A 26,102-nucleotide genomic window follows, 5' to 3' on the forward strand; every position below is an offset into this window, starting at 1 on the left:
GTAAAGGGGAACAGCAGCTGTCACTTTTCTTATAAATACCGACCGTATCTCATTGATCATCCGGGTCAATACTTACCCTGAGCAGACGTCTCAGCCATGCCCTGCTCTCCGCTTTATAACGGTGGTTAGCGTTTCGTCCCATCAAAGCTCTACGGTATCACCAGCTTATGTCCGCAAGGCTAATCCTGCGTCTGTTTACAACCTCACAGCTGTGTGGGTTTGAAAACCTACGTCACTACACACTGCTCGCCGCAACACCACACCCGCTTCCCCCGTGCATTTCCTGCTTTCTTTTCTTTCTCGTCTTACAACTCACTAAGATAAAGGGTAACGGAGGAAGCTGAATAAAAGATAAATACAAATAGAAAAATTATTTATATAATCGGTCTGTAAAGTAAGTTAGTTAAAGGAATGGGAAAGTTAGTAAGGATCTTTTTCTTCACTCTGGATTTAGGAGGACTCCAGCCGTTCAGGTAACTCGTTAGCTTCCCTGACGCTAGCTACAATGTTCACGGTTTCTCATGGATATCCAGCAAGTGTGAAGTTGTTGACACGTCCCCCGGGTTATTGTAACTGCTCAGACAAGGTACAGCTAATGGAAAACGAGGCAACTCTAAAGGAAGGACTAGGCTTAGCATGTTGGCCTTATAGCATGCTAAGTTGGTGTAGCCTGCGCAGACTACGTCGACGAGTACAAATATGGCTTTTTCTTTGGGGTTTTCTCTCCTGTGTGCGACCAGAACTCAAGTTACGTTTGTTTTGACCATGAAAATACACAAATGGTGTTTGTCCAACATTGTACAAATGAGTCTAAAGACACGAGACAAGGCAGGGTGTGGCAGCGGAAGAGCATACACCACACTGCCTAAAAAGTATTCACTTGTCTGCCTTCACAGACGTGTGAACTTGAGTAACATCCCATCGCACGAGTTTTTTAATGAAGACGTTCTCTCACTGATCCACTTAGTGAATACACTGAGCTTCAGCTGGCAGACAGTCTGCTCTCCCCGAGCTGCTGTATAAGCTGTCAGCAGCTGTCTTAATACATGGCGTAGATATTACACCTTGCGCATGGAAACCCCCTTTGTCTGTGCAGAGTAGCATTAATACTCTTAAGGAATGTGACTAGATCTCAAAGATCAGAGCCTCAGGTCAAGCAGGTCGTCTACGAATCACAAGGTTCAGTCCCATCTCCTCCAGACAACATGCTGATATCTCCTTTGGTAAAACACTGAACCGTGGAGTCAGTTTATAACCACCCAGAGCCTAGCGGGGAGAAGACATGATGCTGGCACCAAATTTTAAATGAGCTGTTATTTTTCTTAAAATGTTTACTTTTCTTACTTTAAACATTTAACATTGATTCTTTTTTTCTAAAATCCTGATTTATAAGATTTATTCATTCACGTCTGTGTCTGTGCTGTAGAGCTGATGATAATACATTAATAATAAAATTATCATAATGAATAGATTGATAGAAACAAAAGTTTGACAACAATAATTGCAATTTTTCACAAATGGAAGACACTGAGCAAAGTTGCTAGTTTTCCAGGAACTGACGGCTCAGCAAATCCGCCTGCTTCAATTCACCTCATTTCAGTATGTGACTTGAGGTGAATTTGCAGAGCCGTTCTCATTTCACCACACTTCTCATTTCCTTCTTAATTCACCACATTTCCGTCTAGTGAAGCGTGGTGAATTAAGGTGAATTTCCTAAGCTGGGCTCTTCCCCCCTCTATTCTAGAGTCAGATGTGAGGCCATCTGACAGCTAAATGTTGGTTCAAACTGGCTGCTGCAGAACGACAATGACTTTGTTTTCACAACTGCTATGTGTTGATAAAGAATTTTATGATAAAATCAAATACAGTACTGAAAGTATGTGTTTTTTGGTAGAGTTAAGGATTGCGATGGTGCTTAATGATCAAAGTGAGAGAACAAATCTGTACAAGTGAAGAGTAACAGGTGAAGGGGAATATGATGATGCGTCAGTGGGGTTAGATGTGTGATTGAATGAAGACTTAATCTGACACCATCGAGTAAAATGCCCAAAAAAATTATTTTAAATGTGGTTATATGGCTCTCATCCAGTTATAAAGAGAGGCTGAAAAACTATTAAACAGCTGATAGATGATCACCATTAAGATCAGTTAAAAATAGCACAACAGTGACTGAGAGCACACAAAAGATAGAGACAAACACAAATGTTAGAGATGTCTTACAGTATACACAGTCTGATGGTCTTGCAGATTTAGTAATACTCATAAATCCCCCTATTTTTCTATTGTTGTTGTTATTAAGCTTTATTTCATAAAGCTTTTTTTCATAAATAAAGTGCTGAATTGGCAGCAGGAGAGGAAAGTTTATCTGCTGTATACAAGTAAAACTGACATCATTTTACATTGAAATTGTGCATTTATGCAATTAAAACGAAATGTTATTCAGAAGTAATATTTAGGGTTGTTTCCTCCATGTGTGAGTGAATTCAAGTGTTACATCAAAAAGCTGTCACATTGTGTCACATTAAGACTTTTTCTTTTTCTGGCTTCCTTTGGTAAACATTCTGACTGCAAAACCTCAAGTTCAGGACACATTTGTGGTTCGCGCTGTTGTCTCGATAAGTTTACTTGTGAAACTCAATGTGAAACAAACATTTTAGTACTCAGAGATAACATCACATTAGTTCTTGCCCCAGCATAGAAGTCTCGAGTGACTGCTTGAGGTTTGAGGCTTCACGGGTCACTGAAGCTGAATGACTTGTTTGCTTCACTGAATGCAGAGTGTGTGTGTGTGTGTGTGTGTGTGAGTCGTCTTTTATCAGTGTTGATGGTGTTTAAACAGGAAATTACTCGCACAATGTAACTGAAGTAGCTTTGAGTGGTTCAAGTCATTCAATAGTAGATTAGCGTTAGTTTAGTGTCATTGAGCCTCTGAATGAGTCCATTGAGATTCAGCTGGCAGACGGCCAGCCTGATATTTATTCTGTCTGATGTACTGATCAGTTGTCTGACAGTTTTGCTGTGAATGCAGTGGAAGTGAGTGTAGAGAGTGGCAGAGACCAGTTTCAGTTACATTCCAGGGCTCGCAAAATTTCAAAATCCCTGGTAGCCCTTCGGGCAGGCACTCTTCAGTTTTTGGTAGCCGAAAATAAATTTAAGTAGCCCGAATAAAAAAGAGCAATTTTTTGATGGATGTTTTGTTTCCTGTTTTGTTTCCGTTACAATATTATACATTAAAGTATAATATTGTGACGGAAACAAAACATTAATCAAAAAATTGTTGAAACACAAATTACAACATTGTATAAAAATTACAATCATCAACTCAAATACTTGGTTCTAATTGAACAGAAGTTTCTATGAACTTGTAAGAACTGTGTAGGACATGAATCAGTCTGTGTCAGATCCTGAATCTGAAATTTCCACTGAAATCACAGGTAAGAAACAAGTGGAACCAAGATCTAGGCCATTTGCTTTTTGAAGTTTGCAAAGACTGCTAAATCTTGCCAGTGGTAGTTCACTCTTTGCAACATAGTACGCTGTTCTAAAGAGATTTTTCAGGTTTATTTTTAGTATGTTATTTGCAATTGGTGTTTGTTCTGGGAAAGATATTGCAGACTGAGCAATAATGCATGTCTTGCATTTCTCATGGGTTCTAATGGGGGCCTTTCTTAAAATGACTGGTCCCAGTAACAAAGGCGCTTGTCGACTCAGAAATCGAGAGAAAACCAACAACACACCCGGCAGAACATTATGTTATTTACACGGGTGCACATAAGTGGTCCGCATGTGCGCATTCGCTGTCAACATAAAAGACGCGCACCAGATAAGAAGTTGCAGCGCGCGTTTGCGTCCATACTGTTTTTGTCTGCTAGAGTGGGATTTTCACGGCACATTCTGCACCACATCTCTGTGCGTTCATCATTTGTTTGAAGCCAGCTCACCTCCTGCAACTACTTTTCCGAGAATACGCGCTTCTTTTGTGGTTCGGACTCCTTCTGACATTTGTTTGGAGGTGGAGGAACACCAAAGTAATTGCTTAAAGGAGCTTCTTCGACATCTTTAAGAGTTTTAAACAAATGTCTGTCCTCCTCCAGAAAATCTTATGTATGCAAACACGCGTTGCAACTTCTTATCTTGTGCGCGTTTTTTATTTTGACAGCGAATGCGCACCTGCGGACCACTTATGTGCAGCCCTGGTTATTTAGCTCGTCATATTGCAGCCACAGAAATTCTTTTGTCCACGAAACCATAAAGCTGCACTTTCTTTTTGCCTTATAGTCTGATTTGTCATAACTTCTCCGTTTTGTGGTAAGCTTTTCTTTGGCTGTCACTTCTTCACCCTGACCTGTCTTATTTGGCAGCAGAACTAAAATATATATCCTGCTGCTTTTACACACGCACTCACATAACTCAGCGATTCTCTGCGCGATCAACCTCTCACATGTTTAAGCTGCGGGAGATTTCACTTGTCATGTTTGCGTAGTAAGCTAACGATTAATAAGACGATGTCAGAGGAATTGGTGCACAAATTATCATCACTCACAGATCAGTGCTGTCGCTCTCTATACAAATATGCGCAATTTCAAACGCGATTTCAATATGTCACATATTGACAGTGGCTCACCGATGCCAATGACATAATTACCCAGCTACATTTCTGAAAGAATGCAAAAGCATTGACATATATTTTTCCTTCCTATGACAGCCCGACGGGCAGAGATAGATTTTGGTAGCCCGACTGGAAAAATCGCTAGCCCCGGGACGTCGGGCTAGCGATTTTGCGAGCCCCGCATTCAAGCACTCATATTATCGCTGAATGAACCAGTAACCCTTACCAGCAAAGACCCAGATTCAGAGACCTAACTGGGGTGATCCTGACTGTAAAACTGCTGTAATGCCAGCAGTCATTCACAGATCTAATGATTTCTGCTCTTTCTTGTTACAGAGCGCACTAAACATTTTACAGTCGTTTCTAATTCATTGAGCCTTATCCCACACAACTATATTGTAATCCTCTCGGATTAGTCACTGAATAAACATGCTGTGGTAGCACACACGCACATGGCCACTAGAGGGCGTATCTCAGCTATAACTGAGAACCTTCTGGTGGCTTTTTAGGGTTATTTGAGGTGCAGCTGCCATTTTTTTTTCACAGATTAATGTGCAGATTATTTCCTTGATTGATGTTCTGTTTTTAATAAGGCATTGCAATACGACTACACTGACAAGAGTGAAAGGATTATTTGCTAATGTGATGGCAAAACTGTCAGCCAAGAAAAGAGAGGAATATTTGCTCATTACTGACTGAGTGATTAAATGTTTCAATTCTAAACTCAGAGAAAATCAGATTATGTAAGAGTGTGTGGGAATTTCCATCTAACCTAATAAAGCATTCACACCTTTCCACTTATCCAAATCCTGCAAACACTTATGTTGCTCAGCACACTTCAGAGTTATGACCAATACTGAGATTACTCAGCAGTTTCTGTTTTAGACAGAGGACTTTAGTTGTAGTATTTAGGAAAGCTTTTCACATTTGACCTCTTTGTTCATTAATGCAGGTACGCTGGATTCTTCTGATACTGACTTAAGAGTGTCCAGCAGGCTGACGATCAACATCTGGTAAGAAATCTGTCTCTCTTTTGATGAACTGTGTCAGTGAAATTTTATACAAAATCCATCATCAATCATAAAGGGCGTCAAGCAGGCGTCGTCTTTTTGGCTACTGATTGATTTCTCAGTGATTTAGATTTAGCGGAGGGCGTTATAGCCTGAAGGTTTTATGAGGATATTTCAATAAATTTGTGATATTATTTAAAACAATATTGGAAATAAATACTGAATAAATAGTCAAACAAATGAACAACACACTTCTTTGTTTGAAGTGTGCATTTGTTGGCACTTGGTTCACATTCACTGCCTGCTTGTTTCTCTTTGCTCACGCGCCGTCACAGTCTGGTTGCTCTCAGCGGTGTTTGCACCTCAGGCAGTGAAAACAAGTCTGTTGTCTCCACAGTACTTTCTCTGAAACCCAATAACTGCTGTCTGCCCTTCGTGTTCGCTTTACATTTCACATATAAAGTGGTTATTTTTCTCAGTTTAAACATTTAATATGTTTTTGTGTTTTGAAATCTTGATTTATTAGATTAGCAAAGTTACATCTGAACAAACCACAAGACTTGTGCAACAGTGTCTGTTGGACAGGTGTGGAGACGTATGGTCGTGATGCAAGGGACCATTTGAGGAAAACCAAACAACATATCAGCACAAACACCTACAAACTACAAAACTTCTTGCAGTCATCGACTGATTCATGAACTGGGCCCTGTTTCAGGAAGCCGGTTTAGTGCAAACTCTAAGTATACCGTGAGTTAACGAAAACTCTGGGTTTTCGGTTTCACAAAGCGAGTTCAGCTGCAGCCTGAGTGAGTCACTATGACGACACACTCCGTGAAGCTAACCTGCCCCCTAGCAGGTTTACTACAACTAACCCTGACTGTCTCCGCCTCTGTGTCGGAAACCTGACTGTAGGAAGTGTCAGACATGGCGTGTCCCTTCCTTGAAGAGCCAGTAGATCGTGAAGCCCAAATTCTCCGCAGAGCTCTCCGCCGGGAGAGAGTGATTAGAGCGCGTTTGGACATTTTATCATTTCCTGATGATTTCCTGTGTGAACGTTACCGTTTTTCAGCACAATCTATAATTTATTTGAATAACATCCTCAGGCCTAATATTGCTCATGTGACACATCGCGGACATGCTCTCAGTTCATTGCATATTATTTGTATTGCACTTCGGTTTTTTGCAAACGGGAGCTTTCTGTATAATATTGGTGACGCTGAGCACGTTTCCAAGGCTACCGTCTGTCGGGCAGTCAGGAATGTTACAGTTGCACTGAAACGTCTCCTGTACTCGTTTGTGGTGTTCCCCGGTCACAGACCCACAAGATTTATCAAAGAGGGATGCCACAAAATTGCAGGTATCAGGATGAACGAAACTTAATTCATGATGTGGTGATACTTGAACTACTACTTAAATATTACATTTATTTCCAGGGTTCCCAGGCGTGATTGGCTGTAGAGATGGCACTCACATTCCAATCATTGCTCCTTCAGTGAATGAAGGAGACTATGTGAACAGGAAGTCTTTCCACAGCATTAATGTACAGGTACATAGTTCCCTGTAGCATTTCAAACTAACAAATTATTTCATTATAGTAATGGATGCTAATTTGTGTTCTCTGCACTGTGAAGATCATATATGATGCTGCCAACATTATCACAAATGTGGAAGCCAAGTGGCCAGGCTCTGTGAGTGGTGGTGGTGGAGGACCCCCACCTGTTTCTCGGGCCTCCGCTTTTTTTCTGTTGGCTATAACGGGCCACATTTGAGCATACAGAGTGAGCAAATATGTACTTGTAATGTGCTCAGATAATTTCAATAAGTGCTTACAGAAAGAAAATTAATGTAGCCTCTAACTGCAATTGATTTACATCGGACAAACAGACCAAGCACTATGGCTCATAATACAATTACACCTTACCTGTTTGGACTATATTTTTATATTTCATTTTTACTTGCTGCCAGGAACGTTTGGGGCCTGTTGGGTTGCACCTGCGCTCACATCACATCACAAAATAAAATGTATAAAATAAAAAATAAAATATAATAAATAACGTGTTAAATGGGTGGAAATCCCTAGATCAATGTTTATATTAACACTCACGCATTGACTCTGTCGGCTATGTTTTGCCATGCATGCTCCCTTTCTTTTGCAGCTGAGGCTGTGTTACTTTTTTTCCGCAAAATTTGCATGTTATCGGCATATGCTGCCATCAGAATTTCGGCGTCAAGCGCTGTAAAATTACATTGACCGCGCCTTCTTTCCCTCCGTCTCCATGGTGACTCGCTTAATCTGTGCTCCACTAATCAGGGCTTTATGTATCCTCGTGCGCGCGCTTAACTTGGGGTTAAAGCAACTCCACGTTGATTGAACTAATTGTTATCAGCCTTTCTGAAACCGAATATTCCGAGTTGGACAGTTCGGGGTTACTCAACCCTGAGTATCGTTTTTCACTCTGAGTTTTCTAAACCGGCTTCTTGAAATAGGGCCCAGCTCTGTATTGGAAACTATTCGAGAGTCAAATGTGAGGTCATCAGTCTGACGGTTAAAGCTTGGCTCAAACTGGCTGCTGCAGAACTTACTTTGTTTTGTGAAGCTCAGTGACTTGTTAAATATAGTGTGTGTTTTCTTTTATCAGTGTTGATGGTGTTTACACAGGGAGTCATTCACATGCTAATTTGTGTAACTGAAGTAGCTTTGAGTGTTTGAAGTCATTCATTCAGATATTCAGGCCCATAAAGCACACTCAAATCATGACTCGTGTCTTTAAAACGAGGCTGTTGGTTAATGGTTTTCGTGAGCAGTCACTGCATGTAGAAAAAGTAAGCTTACTCTGTCAGACTGTATTTTGTAATTTGCCTTGTATGATATTCACAAAGAGCGGCCTAGCTTTGAGTCAACAGTGTCAGCGGTTTTCCCCTGTAGTTTATGCGCTGCCTCAAAATAAATACTTCATTGTCGTCCAGTTGTCATACAGATTTGTTGTGTAGTGTAAGTGAGGGTAGCAGGTGGGAGAGAAGCAAATGAATGTAAGCAGCTAGCAGAAAGACAGCAGAGGTTAACCTCACTAAAGGACAGAATCTCACACACAGCCTTGTCTGCTGGGTAATAAGTCGGCTTTAACCTCTTTAATTTAAACTAGTTCCATTGTCCCTCGTGTCATCTGAAATGTTCTCGGCTTTCATTAGAAAAGTTTTTCTATCATTGCTGCATGTCGGCACTCGCAGTATCATTTCTTGGCAGTATCCCATGGATGCTGAAGAAGTGTGTTTGTCATGTGGGGCTGACGCGGTCCTTGTTTTCCACCCGTCGTCTTCTGTTTCTTGTTTGTTGGTCCTTCTCATGTCACCTTTGATTCCACACTTTTATTACTTGAGCCTCAGTGAGTGTGTCGGGGCAATGATACTCAGCACTCCTGTTATTTCAGCCTCAGAGTTCTCCTTTATTTACAGTCATTTTTATTTGACTGATCAGTTCTGAGTCTAGTCATTATTTACCACAGACGATTGTGGTCCATGCTCTCACTTTCTCACTGTTGACAACACTGTTACTCTTATCGCTGTTATCTTAAATATATTCAGTAGTGCTGTGTCTTTATTACCAAGTGGAACACAAAGCTCTGAAGTAGCTGCAACAGTGAGCTTAGATACCATAATTTTAAAATGTAGCACTAGCAGTGAGTCAGACGTTGTCACCAGGCCCCACTGATGTTATTGTGACAGTCAGAACAAAATGCCTTTGAACTGAACTCAAATGTTGTACTCAGACAGTTAATGCCCTCACTTTTTTCCACTTTCAGTCACATTCAAACACTCACATTATCTCTCGATGAACTGAGCATTTCCAGGAAGGACCCAAATTCAGAAACCATTGATTTCTTTCTTTGAGGTGATCCCGACTGTAAAACTGATGCTGATCATTTTAATGCAAATTTGTTGGCAGGTCAAAGTTATGTCAGTATTTTGCAAAATACTCAGATGTGTAAAGTATTGTGTTTTTGTTGGCGTCTGACCTCTTCTCACCAAACCACTTTCACACTATTGTAGCAGCATCTTCTTGGCTACAAAATCGACACGCTGCTCTCGTCCCAACACGCGTCTGTACTTGTGTCGTGTTGTGCAGGATAAGGAACATGTGGCACAGTGTCACTATATCATTAATATTGTGATGTGACACTTTTTTAATCACATAGAAGTTTATCAGAATCAAAGGGTTTTATTGCCAAATGTTGAGCAGGTTTACAACATTAGGAAATTGCTATTATATTGGGTGGTATAATATGACACAGCCTTAATCAAACTATCAAGTCCAGCACTAAAGCGAGAGAGTCACTGTGAATTTCTTCTGACTTCCTTTGAAAGATAACACGTGGAGTCAAACGACGCTCGCTTGGGGTTTATGCTTAGTAATAATTTGTTAAAAAAAAAACCCCAAAATAACTGCAGTCTGCTCTTCACGTTCTCCTGAATGTGTTGTTCTGCATATATAGATGGAGCTTCATGTTAATCAGCTGTTCACTAGAATTTACATGAATCGCTGTGATATGATTATGTGAATATGCTGGGGTAGTTTACAGTAAAGGCAGTGAGTGAGTGCTGCTTTATTTGACTGAAATCTGTGCGTTTACCTTTTATTTCTGTTAAATCAAAAAGCTTAATAGGGTCATGTAAATGTGCAGGAAAGCTCTGTATATAACAACAGATGGAGCCCACTTTGATCTCTCAGCTGAATCTGACGGTGTCTGCAGCCACACAGTGGCGCTGCCTGCATGTCAGAATCAGAATCAGAATCGTGTTTATTGGCCAAGTATATGTGCAGACACATACAGGGAATGTAATGCACAAACATCCGTATCATATGGCCATGAAGGCGATACCATCCCCTAGAACAACAGTGTTACAAAGAGAAATGAAACTGTTAAAGAGATTCAGTTCTTAAGTATGTGTCCCTTCTTTGCATTAACTGGCCCAACAAAACCTGAAACCACCTCCGAGGTCTCGATGTTGATTTCCTACTTTCTTCTTTCTTCCAGTGTGTGTTTGCTTTCATACTGAAAGTACTTTAACACCTGCTTCAGTCGGAAACAATGACAGAGATCAGTAAAGGATGTAAAAAATACAAAAGCAAAACAACTGCACTGGAGGAAGATAAGTGAGGAGTGCTGCAGAAGTTCAATGATCTGTGCACTCTGACTATTCATCTAAGGGTGGAAAGTACACAGATGGAAGTGTTGTCATCAGTCAGTGACAGCAGTCACTTTGTCACCATATAACCACATCCCTGTAATCAAAACAGTCTCAAATATGTTAAGGTTCAAATAACAGCCTGCCTCGAAGACAAGGAGTGTGAGCCAGTGCATGTGACTGACACCATCAAATATATTTAACCAGTTACTCCACTCATTTTACACTCATGCATCGTTCATATGCTTTGTGTTACGCTCACCGGTTCTGTAGTAAATCCCACCCAGTTAGTCTTTAGAGACTGGAATGTCTAAGTGTGTCTATCTGATGTTGTTAATTAGAGAAATCCAATCAGCCACTTGAATTTTCAGTTTTCATCTCAGAAAATTAAAAACATCATTTTAGGCTTAGAAAGCTGCAATTTTACTGCAGAATTTCAAACAGTGCAACATTTAAGAAGTTTCGTCTTCCTTTCTCTGTTTCCTCTTTCAACGTTTCTTTGTTTCACTTTTAACCAAAACGTGCAGTTGAAACGTGAAACACGGGTTGATTGGCTCGATTCTGTCATTGCAGTGGAGTGAATACTGAAGGGAAAGTTATTTGCATATACTACAGACACACTATTGATGGATAGGAATCCTTCACAGTTTGAACATCACATTAACATAAAATTGGGCAGATTTAGTGACATTTTGAACATTCACTAAGTGCTGTGCAGCTGAGTGACTTCAGTCTATTTATGCATTACCTCTTTGTTGTGTGCTGGCACATACTGTGCATTCACACACAGTTAAAATGTGGTTTTATTTGCATAAACTGCTGAGGAGCATCAGTTCATTCATGTAAACACAAAACCCCATTTGAGTTTTTATCTGATGCTGCCTGCCTCATGAACTGATGAGAGTTTCTTAACAGCAGCCTGACATCAACTTCAGGACTGATTTATAATACTTTATTTATCCTGAGGATCAACTGAGGATGATCCTCTTCTTAGTGTCATAAAGGACGGGTACTCGAGAGGGGATATTTGATTAGTCACAGTGAGTGAGTGACAAATGCAGGGCTGAGAAACGGGTTAATGGGAACTCGTGGTTTTCCCCTAATTTTTCTCTTAAAGTGTCATATATGCAAACTGCATTTCGTTGCCCTGTACCTGTGCATGTGCAATGACAATAAAGTTGAATTCTATTCTATTCTATTCTATATATAACACTTCAGAGATGCTGTAGTTCTGCAACACACGCACTAGTTATCATGCAAACCATCTTGTACAGGAAGTTGATAAAATCTAAAATAGAATAGAATAGAATTCAACTTTATTGTCATTGCACATGCACAGGTACAGGGCAACAAAATGCAGTTTGCATCCATCCAGAAGTGCTTTAGTGATATAGATATATTACAATATATATATATTAGCAATAGTATAGATATGTGAGTATATTACAGAAATGGGTCTATTATGGTATGTTATAATGTACACGGTATGAAGTATGTTGTGAATATTCTATAACTATAAGTATGTACAGGCTGTAGTGAGTACAAGCTATGTACAGGCTATGAACAGGATATAAATATGAAAAACTATACAGAATATGAAATAAATAACTTTACAGAAATCTGAGATATACAGCTATACAGAAATGGGAACTATGCAAGTTGTAGACACTCACTATACGAGATGTTTTACAGGGTGTGAATATGATCTAGTTTTAATCTATATTTTGATTAAATTTATGAAGTCAAAACAGTTTTTACAGAGACAGTCATAACTCCAAAAATGTATGTTCATAAAACTTGTAAATACATTCTGTATAAAAGTTTAAAAGTGAGAGATTAATCTGAATTCTCAGAGAGAAGTTCAAATGATGCATATGGTCAGTGAAAGTGTGAGTGAAACCTGGTCTCCCTGGTGAATGTGCTGTCAGTTAAATGACAAAGCCTTAATAAACCAAAACCTTTAATGCATTAAAGTTCCAACTAATGTTCCCAGGTCTGGTTATGGCTGATGGGGTATTGTTGTCCCCCCAGCAGGCGAGCAGTCACCAGTATTTTTACTGATGGCTCTGTTTGTGTTTGAGTTCGGTGCCCTGCGTCTCCCTGGTGGTGCTGATTTTCTCTGAGCAGTTTGATTATTAACTGAGGAGTTAAAAGGCAGGAGTTTGTGGAGGACCTGGGCTTCTGAGGGTCCTGCTGCTGCTGCTGGTGGTCATCACCCTCCTCTGCCTGGGCATGGCATGCTTTAATACCCAGTTAATGTGCAGCCTTGTGTACATGCTGCAGTTTGGAGAGCAACACCTGCACTTCAGGTAACATTGTATTATTGCTATACAAGTATTATTTGCTTTGCCTGTTGTAAGGCTAATAGGCTAACAAACCTAGCATATGCCACCCTTAGTACTGAACTGAATCATTCAGGAATTCCAGGTTAAAAATCTTTAAAAACATTAGATTATGTGAGAGTGACACTAGAGGGCTACTACTATTTCTTCTTCTTCCTACTCTGCTGTGTATCCTTCCTTATTCTGTCTCTAATCTTATCTCCGTGTCTTGTTTTTAGGTTACTGTAAGTGTTTATTGCAGAGTCATGTTGCTCATCACAGTAGTGTGCTGCACACACTATGACGACTGCATAAAAATCTGATACTGGCTAAAAATAATGTTGGAAAAAAGTCTGACTGCAAGGCAAGTTTCCACTATAGCATTTTGATAGAAAATGAAGAAATTTGGCACATTGTTCACCAACCTTGATGCTTTTTGTCTTGCAACAATAAGTATTACATGTTTATTTATATATACATATAAGCCATTATTTATTTTTCCTGCTGCTCGTGGTTGAGATATGAGTGTAACATTGTTGCAGTGAGTCTGAGCGCTCAGATGTTAATTTGGTCACTAACAGGGGCTCAAAGTCCAAGTTAGTGCTGGTGTATAAGGTGAAATTGGTACCACCACCAACAACCCACTTAATGAGCATGTTTATATGTCAAAGATTTGGCTTTCACTCAGCGTTTTCCTAGACAGCTTTTTGGGGAAATAGATCTTTTCAGATTCCACTTGTTTCCTTTTTTTCTCTTTTCTCACCACTGATTACTTCCTTGAGGAAGTAAAAAAAGGAAAGAAAAAAAAAAGAGCACGTGCTTTCATCAATCTCGTAAAAGTTTTAATAGCAAAGTGATGGAAAGTGTTTCCATAAAAAATAAAAATAAAAATAAAAATAAAAACAAACACGAAAACACCAGACATTATGATACAGACTTATAATTTACACCGATGTTTGTTTGTTTTTTGAAATTCTACACGCGAAAGGTGAGCGCGAGAGACCTCGGTGCACCTGCTCGCTGCTGAAGTCAAAGTAAACTTTATTGTCATCTCCGCTACAGTCCAGTATATAGAGAGACGAGACGACGAGGCTTCAGTTACAGCAGTGCAAGTAAACAAACGATAAATATAAGAAGGGTAAGAAAATAAATATACACTTTAGGACTCGGGGTAAAGGGATCAATAACAATTTAAAATGTTATTTTACAGTTTGATGATTTAAAATCTCACACACAACCCGTCGAAAGGGGAGGGGCCCTGCTGCTTCCAAATAGAGCACATTTCATTTATAATGTTGTAAATCCAAGCCCATTGTGTATTCATGATTTGAATCCTGGGTTGTGCAAAATCCCAGAATTAAACCCTAGACAAAGTGAATCTGTGACCTAAGGTGTAGGTCTAGGTTATGTTGTAGTGATCATCAGGTTGGGGGATGGGTGTTCATACTGGAGTGCAAAATTAAAACCAGTGGAAGATGGACAAGAAAAGTTCAAAGTCATCAGGTGCTCAGTTTAGAAAAAAGAGAAAAGAAAAGGAGGAGAAACGAGCAAAAGATACAGGTAAACAGATGTGTGATTGGGTAATGGCAGGTCATCCTATACTTTATTAATCACTAAGGAAATAATGTGGGTTACAGTTGCTCCAAGAAGAAATGGTAAAAATAGTAACAGTAACAGACTCAACTCCAAACAATACATTATGTTACAGATTTTAATATTAATGAGTCGTTGTCAATTGTTGATTTGTCCTGTTCTCATTGTATGACGAATTAGGATGGCTGTTTGGTGGCTGTTTGCATACTCTTATGGTTTTGTTTTCTTTTGATGCGTTGTGGTTGTGCGTTTTTGAAAGATTTTTGAAAGAAATATTTACGCGTTACCATAGCGACCAGAGAGCAGGCTGGGCAGAGAGGAGGATGTGACGTTGCTAATAAAGATACACAATTACACAGTGAATTTGTGTATTGTTTGTATGAATGAATGAATGAATGAAGACAAAAACCACAGTTTTTGTCTTGGCCGTGTGATTTTATTTTATTGTATTTATCTGCGACACCTTAGAGGCCAAACGTGTTAAACCTAAAGTAAGGAGCCTGCTTTGAAAATGTCAGAAGTAGAAAATACAGATACTTGCATCAACATAGGAAATTACATATACCTGAACTTTAAACTGAAGCAATACATGCATAAGGGTAGAATTTTGTATTACATGAACTTATTTCAAGCTGCAGCAGTGATTGGATTTCCTGCAGAGGAAAGGAGGCCGAGGTTTCTCCCGTGGGCCACACGCAGGCCTCAAACAAGAAGCTGCGACACGAACATAACTTGTACCTAAAACATGAATTCAGCGATATTAATGCTCACTGTGATCTTTGAAACTTTGGATAATTACATTAACTCAAATGTGTAAAAAATAATTGAAATTATTATTTTTATTTAAAACACGCGTGATGTGATTTCGTTTTTTGTGTTGAATTCTTATTTGGACGGAGGCTCCATGGTGGAGCACTGCGGGACTACATAACAGTGTTAACAGAAGGACTGCAGGTAGACTGAAGAATATTTATCATGAATTACTGAAGTAATTATTCATTACGCAGACATTGATTGAATATTTAGTGCCACAGCTTGTATGAAGTGCCTTTCCTGCATCCTCAGTGTACATATCGTGCGCTCAATTGGCCTCCTGTTCTTCTCTTGCTTTGCCTCCGCAGTCTAACGGCCTTTACACACCACAGCCTGGGAATATTAAAAATATTTTTCACATAATTTCACGGGACGAATTTGCAAATTTTATTAATTTTATTTCATTATTTGCATCAAGCTCGATTTCCCAATTTCTTCGCAGTTCTGAAGAACCACGATCGCGATTAACACACGCGTCGGTGCTGACTATAAAACGACATGTATATAATCAAATGATCCTATACGAGGGAGTACTAGGGCCACATTAATAAAAAAAAAATATAATATTGACGATTGATGTGTATATAATAAAATGATCCTATTATACCTAAGACAGCGCGATAAGGAGTAGTAGGAGTAAAATATATACGATTGATGATTTTGAGATTAAAGTCAAAATAATATTTTGAGAGGAAGAAACTCGAATTACTTCTGTTTCCAGAAAATCTTCCACGGCTGCTCTGCAAAATACTTCGTGTGGACGAGACGGCGAAAGCGTCCTTTGGAATCAGTTTACTGTCCGAGAGAGTGATTCTCCTTCATCACGTAATCACGATGCGTGTTAGTGGTTTGTCTTGAAAGTGCGACTGTAATTGTAACCCCGAAAATACTATTTCGAGTTCAATCACAAGAGGACATCGATTTTATTTTATTTTTTAATTTTGTAATTGGTCGTCATACTGCTCTAATGTGAAACCCGGCTGGAAAAGGAGATGATGGGCTACTTACCGCTGCTGGCGATCCCTGCTTCTCTTCTTGACCTTCAGCCTAACGATAAATGGATCCCCCTCTCTTTATTCTCCGTCTTCATCTTGGCTGTAGCAGAAATATCCCTCCTGATCTTCCTTCTTCGCCTGCGCAGATTTAAGGAAAAGTCTCCACGTAAGAACCGGTCAGGTGATACAGAGTGTCGGCCGTCAGCAGTCCCGTTACCGGCGTCGGTGCAGGATTTCCGCTGGAACACCATGTTGGTGAACATCGCCGTGTGTGCACATCCGTTAAAAGTTACTTACTTGTTGAAAGCTACTTTATTTTTCAGTGTTACTGTAATGAATCCAGTTCTTCTTTGCCAATTCAAACATCGTTGTAAAGCTATTATGTTATATTTGTGGCAATTGACTATTGTTGGCGGCTTAAACTGACTCATCCATAAGAGATGCGCATGAATCAATGTATCTACTGCAATGTTTGTGGTGCTTCTACGACAGATGTGTTAGGCACCTGCAGTTATTGCTAACACAATGCTCATAAAGCCCAGTTTAAACACTCGTTTTAAACTAATAAACTAGCTGCGCTTGTAAATGTTTCTAACTTCAGTGACGCAGCCAAAGGACTGATGATCTTATGCCTTTCACAACACTCGCTTCTTCTCAGGATTTACATTCACATCTGGGGTTTTACAGAAAGTAATCTGTGAACTGTGATGGATAAAAGCTGGATGAGCTGCTGTCATTCATGTTTCTGGTGCAGTCTGCTATTATAGACTAATGGCGATGGGGTTGGTTCCTCTGTGCTGCTGATAACAGACATTATGATGGCGTAGACATAATTAATATTAATAATAATTCAGTGCTCAGCATCCCCCCCTCTCTTCTGCTACCTTCCTGTGTGCTCATTTGTCGTGTCCAAAAATAAATAATTGAAAGGCTGAGTGTTCACCTTTAATGGAAAAAAAAAAGTGAATTATTCAGAAATTTCAGGTTAAAATTCTTCTAAAACATCAGATTATTTGTGATACTTTCATGACTTCTTATTATTCTTTGCGCTCTTCAGAGTATCCTGTCTGTATTTTTATCTCAGTATCCTGTTTTTAGGTTAGCGTGAGTGTTTTTTGCAGAGTCACGTAGACATTGGTTGAATCTTTGTAGAAAGAAAAAATGCGTGGGAGTTTTCTGTTTTTCCTGCACACTTTTGGCATCCATGCAGCTGGTGCTTACCCTGCCGCATCCTTTACAACATATTCCGCTGTTTAATGTCATCAGCCTCCACTTTTGTTTTCTTTTTCTTTTCAAGGGTTTTACTGGCTGGAGCAATTTTCTGTTAGGAAACCAACACTAAACTGGGATAAATGTAACCGCTGTTGCTGATTACTTATTGATTACCGTACTGTTACTTAAGCTTGCTTTGAGCTCTGTGTGGTTTATTCTTTGAAAAAATGAAAAACGACAGCACACATTCATTCAGGAATTTTTAACATGACATGAATGGTTGGCTGCACTCATTCTGTGAGGATTTGCTTCCTTTTTTTTCCTTCTTCTTTTTTTCACAAATATTTTCTGTTCCCTTTCATTTTTCCTTCCACTGATAACTTCCTAGAAGTTAGAAGAAGAAAAAAAACGGTGCCTATTTATCACTTTTGAAAAAATGAAAAATGCTGATGTCTGGGCTCTGAGCAACCGTGTGTTTTGTGTTTTTTTTTGTTTTTTTTAAGAAATGCCTGACAGTTGGCTGGTTAACCAGTGTGGAGTGGGAAGCTTTCGGCTAATAGTGCGCACTGTCAGTGCGCCCCAGGGTGGCTGTGGCTACAATGTAGCTGCCATCACCAGTGTGTGAATGGGTGGATGACTGGATATGTAAAGCGCTTTGGGGTCCTTAGGGACTAGTAAAGCGCTATATAAATACAGGCCATTTACCATTTAATAGTTCTTCTGGAATGACCTTATTCATATAAAAATGCTATTTTAATATTGTCTTATTATTGACATGTAGATTCAGATACACAAATAAAAACAAAGTGTTACGTGTGTGTGTGTGTTTTAATGATTAATATCACTCAATACCACTTAGAAAATGACAAAGTCTGGCTGTTCTAAAGCAAAATATGAAGAAGCAAGGGCTGACACAAGACTTCTCTTAAGCACATTATAACTGTACAGCTGTGCTCATAAATGGGGGTGGGTTTCGATAATTGATTTTCCAATTAAAATCGATTTTAGCTTGAATAGCGCGATTCGTTAAATCCTGAATCGATTTTTAAATATAAATGTATTTTGCCAGAAACCAGTTTCAGCAATCACCAAACAGCTCAAACAGCAAACCAGAGCAGGTAAACGGATTCTGCACAAAGACGTAAACACAAAGCGCGGACCCAACGCATCAGGATCAGCGAGCTGTCGGCTTTCTCACCCGACGCCACAGACACGGGGCTGAAAAGCCGACATATCACAGATTCTGATGCTGCAGGTTTTGTCACTCTCCAACCAAAATGGATTGAACCAGGAGCAAAAGAAGATCCAAACTATGCTTCACATTTCGCTTCACTTAAACTTTGTCATGAATTCACTATTACTTTTGCCGTTTTGCTTCCACCACGATAAAATCCCAGTGGTTTAAGCTGGTTTAGATATTTCATTCTTGCAGTTTCACAGCATCCTGATTGTCGTTCTTCAGTTGAGTTTTCACTGGTTTTCAAACCATCAAACACTTGAGATTCACACGTGTTTGTTTGTGTGTTGCAGGAGTTTCGCTCTGAATCGTGACCTCCTCTTTGTGCTTCTGTGGCTCGTGGGACCATAAATTGGTCACCGTGGCGACCAGCAGGATGATTGAAAGTCCCCCGTCTGACTTTCTGAGGTCAGCCGTCACTGTTAGCGTTTATCTCATATTACGTCACATCTAAAATCCTGTGTAAATATGAATGAATGGTGATTAAATTGAACAAATAAAATGTATTTTTCTTTTTTTCCAGTGTTCACCATCACTCTGCTCTGCAGCTGGTCTCCTTTTCCACAGTGCAGTGACACAGTGTTGAAGAGGTGAGTGTGTTAGTGTCACAACGGGACTGAACAGACTCACGCGCAGGCCCTAAGTTTAGGAAACACAAGAGTCTTTATTACAGCACAGCAGGTGATCTATTTACAAAGGTGTGGTCCAGGGTGTCCACACACAAATGGGAAAGACGCTGAAAGTCCACACGCACTCCGTCCACTCCTCACGCTCCTCTTCACACTCCACAGAAAACACGATGGCGCACTCCACTCCTCGCACACTCGATCACGCAGGAAACGCAGGGGTTGGTCCAGGGAATGAGGGTCGGCAACGGTCCAGCGACGAGAAGCACAGAGGTGCCGTCTTATAAAGGAGCTGGAACACTCTCGTGACGAGCCACAGGTGCGTGATTGCAACCAGGTGCGTGGGTCAAGGGCAGGAGCCCACAGGAGAGCTCCGCCCAGGTAGATGGAGGAGGGAGAGAGAGGAAGGGAGAGAGCAGGGCTTGTTGTATGTTTTTCTCCTCAGATCCTTCAGAGTGTTTAGAGCTCATCATTAATGAATATTTGTGTTTCAGCTGCGTTCTTAAATATCATCAGGGTTTACACAGGCAGTTATTTGTATACAAAGGTGACTGTTTAAAGTCATATAAAGCTGCAGATTTATTTTCATGCAGTGATTGTTTACTGAATCAGTTCACTGAGCTTCAGCGGCTGGTGATCTTGGACATTCAGGGATTCTTGCACTGGGGACAGCTCTAAAGCACAGTTACAGGTAGCAGAAGGAAGATTGTTCCACTGAGCTTCCACCCTGATATTGATCAGCTTGTGCACTTCAGGCTCAGATGGATCAGAACAGCCGCAGTCAGGATTCGTGATCTGAGTGACTCTTTGAGGTTTCATCTCGATGATCATCCCAAAGACTGGCGGCGGTGAGATTCTTAGTTCTGTTAGAAAGTAAGCAGCTTGTCCACTGTATGTATATTTTCACCCTTAATAATTACCTTATTGAAAATGAGTGCTGTGTATATGACCGGTTTAAGAAATGACACGGGTCGAATCGTCCTACGTTTCACGCATGCGCCGTACAGGAGCGTTTTCAGTGTGGATGAACAGCTCTTTGGAAACGATTGAAAACGACTCAGAGCGTTTTTAGACAAAAACGCTGTTTTCAAATGTATCCGGATTAGTGTAGACGTAGCCTTAATTGAATTGCCTCTACACTATTTAGATTTTTAATGCTGTAACTGCCCACATCAATATCATCCATACTTTATTTTTTTCTCTGCTTTTTTTTTAGCTTTAAAGATAGTGATGGACTCAATATTGTGGCGCAGTACGTCAGCTGAAATCTCTGAAGCACTAAAGTTTCTACGACCCACGTGTCTCATGTTGAAATGAAGAGCACTTAATTATCAGCCTCCTTTTAATCAGATATGTCTGATGGTGAACACAAGCCTCCAGCAGCCAGCTGTCTGAGCTGAGGAAACAAAAGGCACACTTACAGTCTAAGCTTTGGTTTCCCACGAGCGTTAGAGTTAGCCTCACTGCTACGGTGTCATGTTGCTTTCACATGGATGCCACAGGGATCCTGCACTCACGCTTCATAGAAAGTGACTGCGGTAAATTACATTGCACAGATTTAGTGGTTTCAGTTTATTTATTAACTGTACTTACTGCACGGGAGCAGAGAGTCCAAGATGAGTCCGTCTCTGTTGTGACTTTATGAGATTTCCAAATCATTGCATTTACATTTTAAAACACAGAGTTTGTAAAACTGTGATTCAGATTAATTTAATTTTAGCTCATTGTTCTGCTGCTGGGCCCCGTCTGTTGGTTCATGCTCACTGCTCTCAGACTGTGTGGCTTGCAGAAGCAACAGTGTATTCTCAGCACAAAGCAGAGCACGTTACTTAACAGCCAGTGGAAACAGTGCAAACCTCAGGAGTGGAAATCAAAACGATTCAAGTCTTAACATTTATTGAAGGCTGTGTGGGAGCGCTGAGTAAACAAGTGCTGCTGTGGAGCTAATTTGGAGCAAACTGCTTTATGTTTCCTTTAACAGGGTGATTCTCTTCAGTATTACTGGTCAACAACTGCACATGATCCACACTGTAACTGTTTGTGTGTGAAAGCAGTTACAAAACTAAAGCAGCTCCTGTTACATGTGCTAATGTGTTGTTGGCTGAGGAGGTTACAGAGCAGATCACTTTCTAGTCTCCCCGTCTAAATGAAAGTGTTGTGTAAAAAAACACCAGTCTGATATCCTTTTACTGTCTGATATGTTGTACAGGGTGTATCAGAAAGAAACCGCAGGTCAGCTGATCACATGACCCAAGTTAAAGTCCTCCTGGAGCTCAGTGCACTGGATCCAGCTCTAACTCCAGATGATGATGATGATGACGGTCGAACTCTTGGTTAATATGAAGGCTGTCAGGAGACTCATCATAACTCTGCTGCTCCCTCTCTGCAGGTGCTGTATTCAGCTGACATGATGCTGCTCGTCTTCAGCTGTGTGGGTGGAGCAGCAGCAGAGGTGGAGGCTGGAGGATGGTGTGGATGATCAGGTGTGTGTTTTGTTTTTTTTGTTTGTTTTTTTTTAAATAAGATTTATTTTCATTTTTAAATTGAAAAACAAACAAAGCAAACAAGCAAACAAAAAACTCACAACTATGGCACACAGCAAACATCTACAACTAACCACAACATGGCAGGCCATTGTGACCACAGGAGCACGTCTAGGTGCACACTCTTGTATCCATGCCTTTCAAGGATAACCTCAGACTTCTGAAAACTACGGAGCCAACGTAGCCAACGTACGGAGCGAGATCTCGCAAAAGTTTTAGCCGCATTCTTCGGAGGCCGCCAGCTCGAAGCCGACCGGGATGTCAAGGCACGATGTGCCGGGAGAGCGGTGTTCCCCCCGGCTGTAGTAGGTCTCAACCTGCCGTTAGCTTCGAGATGGTGGGTGTCAGACGTCTCCGAAAACGTCGGAGCACTTTTGCAAATATGTGATGTCTTGTAAACCGAGCAGATATTTGACATTTACACAACTACATTTACGCCTCAAAACATCTTAAAAGTTTATTTTGTGACCCAGAAAGAGTAATATTACAACTAAGTAGCTGTCGCCATTGTTGGAATTCAACTTTTGCGAGATCCCGAGCTACCTTTGCGAGATATCGCAAAAGTTTTGCGAGATCCCGAGTTTGTTTTGCGACGAGATCCCGAGTTTGTTTTGCGAGATCCCGAGCTACCTTTGCGAGATATCGCAAAAGTTTTGCGAGATCCCGAGTTTGTTTTGCGACGAGATCCCGAATTAATTTTGCGACGAGATCCCGAGTTTGTTTTGCGACGAGATCCCGAGTTTGTTTTGCGACGAGATCCCGAATTAATTTTGCGACGAAATCCCGAGTTTGTTTTGCGAGATCTCGCAAAAGTTCATCTTAATTTTTTTCTCCCATGTCCCTTGCGGGGCTCTATAGAAAACCAAACACAAAAAGTAATAACATAATGACATCAGGCACTCAGCTGTTCTACAACTTTTACCTCAGAGGATTTGAGCCACCTACAGATTCTCCTGTACCTGCCAGCACACTGACACTTTGACTATCACAGGCCTGTGTGTGGACATGTGGACGCTCTGTGTAACAATGATATTCATTTTAGCACTACTTACTACTGACATGCAAGAGAGGAAGACCAGGGTTCATTTCTGTGATTACATCTTACTAAATGCAGGGTAATGACTGTGTAATGTGTTGAATTTAATGTAGTGGACTGTCTGAGCATATCTGCTGATAAGCTGAGTCAATAGAAGCACATCCTGTAGATAAGCAGCTCTAAGATTTACTGTCTCAGCTGCTCTGAACGAGTCCTCTGAGCTTCAGCCGCAGACACAAACCCTCAGATTTATCCAGTCAGATTCATTTACAGGACCTGAGGGAGCAAAGCAGACACAAACTGCAGAATATTTTATTTATTGGTCTGTCAGCACCTAATCAAGCCTCTCTGACCAACTATTGTTGAAGTGCTGGCTGATTGTGTGAGGCTGCAGCTCCATCTGTCTAATGTTGGTGTAGAGATCATCCTTTCATCAGCTGCTGCGACAAAACCTTAAAGCTCAGATAGAGATAACAGGTGTCACACAGTAACTGTGAGATGAGCTGTATCTGCTGCTGGGGGGCTGAGGTGGAGGTGGCTGTGATAAAGGTGCTTAGATTTGCACTGGGAATGACAGCTGTCAGGTATAAGAGTAAATATATCTGATGGACTGGTTAGTTTGGACTGTAGAGGATTATATTAATTTGATATTGAGCTGGGAGTGGTGGGAGGATTGCTGTGGTAGGTGTAACAGCAGAAGTGAGTGATTGAAGGAGAATGATTAGTTTAATAAAATGAAATAAAATGTCTTCACATGTCTGTGAAATACTCAGCTTCAAAATAGAAAGTGCTGTCTCACTGTGACATCTGTTAGAGGATAGTCTGTACTGATCCGTCAGTGCATTATGTGCTCAGTTGAATCTGACAGTGTTTGCTGCCACTCACTGCTCTGGTGTGTACACATGTTGTACGGCCATAAAACTGTGAGAGATTCAGTTCTTGAGTGTTTCATGAGGCAGATCCTGATTCTGTCAGCACAGCTTTTGATTTCTTATTTCCTGATGTTCACAGAGTGTCTTGACTCCACATGTAGAGTTAGTACTACCACCATAAAAACTGAACTACAAACCAAGTCCAGCATAGCTTAGCTTTCTTTGCATTAGCTGGCTCATAAAAGCTCAGATATAACAGACATGCTTCAGTCTCTGTTTGCTCTCACACTGAAAGTGATTTCACGTCTCCTTTCACACCTACTTCAGTCCAAAACAATATCAGAGGAAGTGTTGATAGAGGTCAATAGAATATATAAGAAATACAATAGAAACACAGCAGTGGTGCTGATAAGTGAGGAAGAGGAGTAAGCAGTGCTGCAGACGATCAGTATGGAAGCAGTGAGAGAAAGTCCACAACAAAGTTATTAAATCATTGTTGACTCATCTGAAGCTCTGAACACATGACCCACTCAGATTATCTGTTTCCATATGTTACCATATCACAGAGACGCCTTCCTCGTAATGAAACTTGACTTTGGGCTCCGTGTACCTCTCAGCCTCTTAAGTCACTCTGTGGTGCTCTTCATGTCAGCTGTGGTATTTGCTGTGTGTTTAATCTGTGCACACAAGTTGTTTTGCATGATAAATACTAACACACTGATGTGTAAACACTGAGAACAGTGACTACAAACAAACCCATAAACAGGAACGACCCACCTCTTATATGGTTAATGAGAAAAAGTCAGTTTTTTATTTACATGCACAAACCAGCAACACTTTACTGCAAACAACTTCAGACCCTTGAGCAGTTTTCAGGAAGTTAGGACTGAAATAATCTCGGTTGTTGTTTGTTTGATGATCTTAGTGCTGATTTGATCTTTTCAGCTTGTTTAACTGAGTCTTAATGTTAAATATCCTGTCTGGTATGAAAGAAGAAAGGAACAACCATATGAATTCACAGACCTTTTGTAGTTTCACGTGTTTATTCTTAGATCGTTTTAACTTCCTTCCAATTTGCTCAAGTGGGAATTATCTAATGTCAGAAAAAAGAAAAACAAAGTTAAGTAACACAATTTAATCCTCTCTCTGTGTGTGTGTGTGCATGTGTGCGTGTGTGTGTGTCGCAGTGCGATGCAGAGCTGCTCCTTACTGAACTGGACCCTGCAGAGCACTGAGGGCGTCCTGTCCAGCATCAGGACCAACTGGCAGGAGTTTGTGGAGGACCTGGACTTCTGGAGGGTCCTGCTGCTGATGGTGGTCATCACCCTCCTCTCCCTGGGCCTCGCCTACTACGTCAGCAGAGTCCTGCCTTTCTCAGGGTGGAGAGGAGGCAGGAAAATAAATGAAGATCTTTATGTAGAACAAAAACTCTGGTTATTTATTTGTTGTGCAAATCTGATCATTTTATTGGAATCTGAACAACATCATGTGATGCTGTCAGCACGAAGAAGAGAGGACGGTGACTCAGAGACACCGACAGCTTCATGTGTGGCCTAACACCTTTACAACCACTCATTGATAAAGTCACCTTTACATCCCTGTTTGCTCTGTTACAAGCTGTATATTGCTGATGTTTTGTATCTTTTCATTGTTTTCTCTCACTTGTTATTTATTCAAATGTCTTTGGTGTGAATTTTTCCCTCGCTGTCTTTATTTCACACAAATACCTGCAGCCTTTCTGGCTGGAAACAGTTTTGTCAGGATATCTTGATGTTCTTTGTTCAAAGGGTTTCAGTGTTTATTCCATCAAACATTTGACGTCATTTAATGTGCAAAATGAATAAAATCATGAATGACTGTAATCATCATCAGGTCACTTGATTATCCACTTAAAACTTTATTGGCACACAGCAGCTTCCCTGAGCTTTTTACAAAAAGCAAAGTAAACACAGTAAAGACTAAATCTGTACAAACAGGCAGGACAATATACAAATTCCCTGTATGTGTCTGCACATATACTTGGCCAATAAACACGATTCTGATTCTGTTAC

The 26,102-nt window shown here is 40.5% G+C and overlaps 1 long non-coding RNA gene across 1 annotated transcript; it reads left to right on the plus strand.

The window, feature by feature from the left end:
* Nucleotides 1-265: 265 nt before the first annotated feature.
* Nucleotides 266-25,355, plus strand: LOC308395517. The gene is made up of 7 exons (XR_013971399.1): nt 266-473; nt 5,562-5,622; nt 19,268-19,382; nt 19,498-19,564; nt 19,766-19,919; nt 21,990-22,083; nt 25,239-25,355. It is a non-coding gene; the product is annotated as an uncharacterized lncRNA (long non-coding RNA).
* Nucleotides 25,356-26,102: the final 747 nt, after the last annotated feature.

Source organism: Rhamphochromis sp. 'chilingali' (genome assembly GCF_963969265.1).
Source record: "Rhamphochromis sp. 'chilingali' genome assembly, chromosome: 1".
In the NCBI taxonomy this organism is placed as follows: domain Eukaryota; kingdom Metazoa; phylum Chordata; class Actinopteri; order Cichliformes; family Cichlidae; genus Rhamphochromis; species Rhamphochromis sp. 'chilingali'.